Genomic DNA, 6,000 nt, shown 5'->3' with positions numbered 1-6,000 from the left:
AGTGTGGTCTGAACTAAACTATACCTATACTCCATAGATGAAAACGGGGTCGAGTAGAGCCAAAACCAAAGTCCTGTATGATTTATTGTCATAGGCCTAAGCAGGACTTATATGTCTGCCATCTCCGCACTTACTTATTTAGTTTTTGGTTTAGAAAATATTTCATCCTTCACATGTATACGGGGATCTTACATTTGTACACATACAGGCGTGTATCCCAAAAGGCGTAAATCACCAATCAAATCAATAATCTAATAAACCTATTTGTGGACCCCGCCCTCCCAGTGGGCCTCGCAGTGACGTCATCGGTTTGTGTGTACACACATACACGCGCTGAGTTCACAGGTTGTTCAGAAAGTCATGAATTTAGTTCGTCTGGTTGTTGAAGAGTCTTGCTGTATCGAGGTGTAAAGCGGTAAGCATTCTAGGAAACATCATGCATTGTGAAGTTTTTAGCCATTCCGGTTTCCAGATGTCCTGCAGATGCTGGCAGTCCTCGTGAAGATGCAAACTGAAATTTGCATGCTTTACAAGTGCACAAAGCTGGCATTGAGCGGAGATGTGTGTTTTTTTTTGGTTTTTTTTTCACAGGTACGAAACAAAGTCTACCCGGAGCTGATCGGCATATGCTGACAAGTGTGTCAAGTTTATTTATCTCAGATGCGCAGAAGTTTGGAGTAAAAACTTGGAGAAGAAATGTTTCATGACAGTTATTATAGTTCTGTATAAATTAAACAAGTCTTTGTCGAGTTGCGGAATGTAATTTTCTATATCGACCCACACGAAGTGTCGGGAGAGCCACGGAGAATAAGTGCTTCTAATGTGTCTGATCGATGATAAGCCAGATTTACTGCATCTTCACATGGACATTAAATCTAACCCTGGAGTAAGTCAATGTCAGCCAAGTGGTCCCAGTAATCAACTAACCTGTTCTGAGTCTCGTAGAACCCAAAACGATCCATGACAGCCACACAAATTCACAAAGTGAATACATTTTCAGACACTACACCCACTGTTGCTGCCATCTCGTTCTGCTTATTTATTTATTTGATTTGTGTTTTACGCCGTACTGAAGAATATTTCACTTATACGACAGTGGCAGCATTACAGTAGACGAAACCTGGCAGAGCCCGGGGTAAACCCACGACTCCACAAGTTGCTGACGGACCTTCTTACGTACGGCAAGAGAGGAAGCTAGCATGAGCTGGACTTGAACTCACAGTGACTGCATTGGTGGGAGGCTCCTGGGTCATTACGCTGCGCTAGCCCACCTACCAAATGAGCCACGGAGGGCCCCCCCACCCACATCTCGTTCTGATAGTCGTACATACAAGTCAGCGATTAATGTGAGCACAGAAATGAGAAATAAGGTCATTAAAGGGAGATAATACCTATGGAAATCATTGTAACACTAGGCAAGCAGAGTCGTCCATATGTCTGGTTCACTCCCCCTGTTGTCAGAGGCGCTAATCGCTTCAGCCTTGTTCGTTCTCGCAAGAGATTAAAATGGTAACAGATGGCTTACGGCCACAGTGGTATTTATTTTGTAAATTTGTGCGCTTGTTAAGGATCATTTTTGTTTCTGGGAGATGCAGACCAGGTTAGTTGATTATGGGGATAACTTGGTTGACATTGATTTGTGCTAGGGAAGATTTAATGGGCGCATGAAGATGCGGTAAATGTGACATCATCGGACCCATCACATTAGAAGCAGTTATTCTCACTTAAGTTTCCCAACACTTTGTATTGGTCCATGCAGAGAGTTACATTCCACAACTAGTCTTGGTCCAAAATGTGAATGTACAGGGGCGTTAGCTGCTATAGCCTGTGTAAAGGTCAACAGAGTATATTCATTGACACACTCACTGGTCAGTGGGGTCACTTGTTTCAATTCAGCTTATAGTTTTAACATCTGTTCAGCTTAAAAGTCCAATAGATTCTTTCACCTCTCACCTCCAAAAAGGGCTCGAAAATAAAAAGTTTTTATTGAGCTTTTGTTGAGATTTCTTTCTCAAATTTTTTCTCTCAATGTTAATTTCTCTCTATCTTTACCTTTACTGACAAGAAAAAAAAATTTCCGCATACATGCTCTATTTTTTTCTGATACCGTTTGACTAACTCCCCCCAAAATTGACCTTCCTGCACTGGTCAAGTTATATATAAAACAATGATGTGTCCAGTGTACCAATTCTTTGTCAGTCTGCCCATTGTGCTCACCATACATGCTCAGAACAATCTCACAATACCATGCAACTTTTTCTGTCAGTTTGCCTAGATCCCCTCTTCTCTCAGTAACAAAGTGTACAAATACAGTGTCAGAGGTCAGATATCCTGTTACAGGGTAAAGGGTAAATATACCCTGTCAGAGGTCAGCAGTCACCTCTGGGGGACATTACTGTGTAAATAGCATCTGGTAGTAAAGACCTGTAGCTCTCCTGTTGCATAAAGGGTTGCATGCCTGTAGTTCCAGAGGTGTTATCTGTAACCCTATAGCTTTATGCTGGCTTCAGTACATCAGAGGGGAGTTCTCTCAGTTGTAAAGTTGAGATTGCTGTCCAGTGTTTCTCATTGACCAGTTTCTCAGATTCTAGATCTGAGATGCTGATACATTTTTTGAACTGCCGTCATACCTTCTGCCATGTGATGCCTACAGCAACCTCAGATTTACCACTGCAACTGTGTTATCAGGGTTACATTAAAAGAGAAGTATATGGCATATGACTGATTCCCCATCTTTATTCTTCCAGTGAGAGGTGATCGGTGCATACAGTTTCTTGTGTTTCTGTTTATAGATGAAGACACCACAATGTATTCTGGTAAAAAATTTTGTATTGAAATGGCTGAATGTGAGAAGAAGTGTTGCATAAATTTAGCTGATTGTCATCTTTTCCTGTTGAATGCAGCAAATGCCAGACATTGCTGAAACTTAATAACATTTATCCTGTACCAAGGACAACCTGGCAAGTTGAAGTTCATGTGTCAACACAAAACAGTTGTTCCCATAATGCACCAGCATCTCTTTGTGTGTATTTCGTAACTTTGCTTGAGCAGCCAATCAGATTAGAGGGAGTATATACAGTAAGGGAGCTATCATTGTTATACATGTCCTAGTCTGTGTTTCTGATGCTCCACTAACACTTGATTACTTGGAGGGTATTAGTTCTGAGAGTCCATTTTGCCATCAAGAAGCAGGAGGTGATAACGTGAGACTAAATGGTTGAAATGAGTTTCTCACCCAAAGCTTTAATTTTAATTTATTTTGATGATTATAAAATCTTATTCAAGGCTTAGGTATACATGTATCTCTGTTGGGTGAAGTTCCTTTTTTTAGTACCACATGACCAAAGAGAGTGTTGATAATTGGCTCGCACTACAGATAACATAACTAAGATGTTCGTATGTGACTTGCACACAGGTAAACGAACCTGCTAAGAACACTTTAGTATAGCACTTTACAAAGCTCTTAGGCTTGCAGGCTTTAACTAATTATGCCCTTTTTGTTAATCCCTGTATTCTTTAACCCCCATTTGAGACTAGTGCGGTACCCAAGGTGGTCTTGGCCTATTAGCACAACCTTGACCTTTGACCTCATGAGGTCACCACCTGTTCAGTCCTGTCTGACCTCACAGGGGTAATACTCTCATGCCCAGTACACGTCTCCCTCATGACAACACTGTTGTGGGAGACAGATGCGCCTGCTCTTTTATAAGAGAATATTCCCTTAGCCAGGCGTTTGTTAGAGTGGTAACAGCAGTATACTTATTAGGGATATTGTAATTCGGATACAGCAGAAAATTGGCTACTCCAGGTTTTGAAGCCATGACCACAGGCACCAAATCGCCATCAATACAAGTCAGCCGTCTAGACCCCTTGTCCAACAGTCTCCCACAAAAGTACATGTAGAAGGTAGGTTACAGGCACATGTAAACCAGAAGTCAAACTTTCATTACCCCTCTGATGATCAGAAATGACAGCTGCCTGAGCCGAATGTATCAGATTGGTGAATCTAGAAAGGAGATTTTAAGAGTATTTTTTGGAAGAGTTCTGTTCGATCATCACATTTCTTGTTTTTTTAAATAAATGATTTATGGAAGACATTGTCATGAGTCACATGTATGTGTATGTAACCAGTCTGGCAAGCGCTCAGCTGATGTGTTTGGTTTTCCATGCACGTATGATCATTCTCTCGTTTGATCATATGCTGATGTGGAAAAAAAAACACTTTGACTAATAGTCAGAAAAATTGACAAAGCGGTTAATGTACGACATGGTGTCACCTAGTGTGTCCTTCTACAGACGATTGTTTTTTATCACCTGGTGTGTCCTTCTGCAGACGATTGTTTTTTCTACCAAGACAACTGCTGCTAATAAAGTTAGTTTATGCAGCTGACGTGTGACAATGTTAACCCATGTGACAACACGTTATTTATCGATGTGTTCATAGCCTGCAGTCTACTCACCGTATTCATGCAGCCTGGCAGACAATCGGGTCAAATTGCGACAAATTATTCATCTATGTGTTCACAGCCTGCAGCCCGTTCACAGCGTTTATGCGGCCTGGCAGAGAATCGATCAAAAATGCCAACATGCACATGTATCTGGCTATTGAAGAGCACTTGGTTCCACCAATTTCTGATATTCATACATCTGAGATATCTGTATGACACACGTGTAAGGGTTCATCACTAACTTTACGCCAGGCCCTCAGGAATCTTCCGCTCGTAAAACTGACTGACATTGTATAAAGTTTTGAGCATGGTTTTAAACAACAGTGAGACTGATAACAAACTGCGACGCACATGTAGGTTTTATTAACCCACCTTAAAGATGAAACATGTCCAAAGCTGAAGAACCACCTCGTGTGCGAGCGATTGGAAGGCATGTATTACATGTATAAAGGTGTGAGTTTCATTAAAGCTATGAATTTCTTTGTGAAGTACAGTTTAGTACATGTACAAGTCTGAACTTGAATGTTAGGAGCCCCATATACTTACACACTGGCAGTGTACATACATTTAAGTGAGTTTAGTATACGTACATGTCTGAAATTGAATGTTAGGAGCCCCATGTACTTACACACTGGCAGTGTACATACATTTAAGTGAGTTTAACTGCATTTTGATAGGACCATAGCAGTTGTGTAGTGTTTATATACATGTGTATACATGTACCTTACAATTACAGATGTGTTGTAGCACTTGTGATAGTTATGCCTGTACCCATACCCAATTAGAATTAAGCAAAATTTGTGGCTTAAAAATGCTTAACCTTAAGTGTAATACAGTAATCTCACCCTTGTAAGGCATGCTATATATGCATAATTAAACTGCAGGGTCAAATTTGATCAAGTTTTGTGCGAAGCCTATTGACAGTAGGGTCACACTGAATTACATCTCTTGAGGTCAATCTCCTCTTTAAAAGGTACGTTTTAAGAAGCAAGTTGTGGTTACGTTGGACTTCAGAAAAGGACCAATGTCAAGTTTTAAGACAGATTTGTAAATTTTGTAACCTTATGTGGAAAGCCGAAGGTAAACGTTAAGCAGTTTTTACTCCATTTGGAGGTAATCTAAAAATCCTGGCCCTAATAACATACATGTAGAAAAAGACAGTCTCAACAAACTCTGTCAAATAGATATATTCTGCGTAAGCTGAAAGACATCAGCTATATTTAAGATTCGTCAAAATTTCTATCACTGTGAAAGGCTGATGTCCTGTTTTTCTGCATTCTGTTGCCCAGAAAATATTTGTCACTGTTGTGACATGACCAACATATGTACATACCCCCTGCATTAATAGGCGAGGTCCCACTTCTCGTAGTGTCACCTTGCATGCAGTAAGAGGCGAGGTCCCACTTCTTGAAGTGTCACGCTGCATGCAGTAAGAGGCAAGGTCCCACTTCTCGTAGTGTCACACTGCATGCAGTAAGAGGCAAGGTCCCACTTCTTGTAGTGTCACACTGCAAGAGGTGAGGTCCCACTTCTCGTAGTTTCACGCTGCATG

The sequence above is a fragment of the Liolophura sinensis genome, chromosome 12, assembly GCF_032854445.1.
Source record: "Liolophura sinensis isolate JHLJ2023 chromosome 12, CUHK_Ljap_v2, whole genome shotgun sequence".
NCBI classification, from domain to species: Eukaryota; Metazoa; Mollusca; class Polyplacophora; order Chitonida; family Chitonidae; genus Liolophura; species Liolophura sinensis.
The sequence above is the reverse complement of the archived record's forward strand: the minus strand, read 5'-3'. Positions refer to the sequence as shown.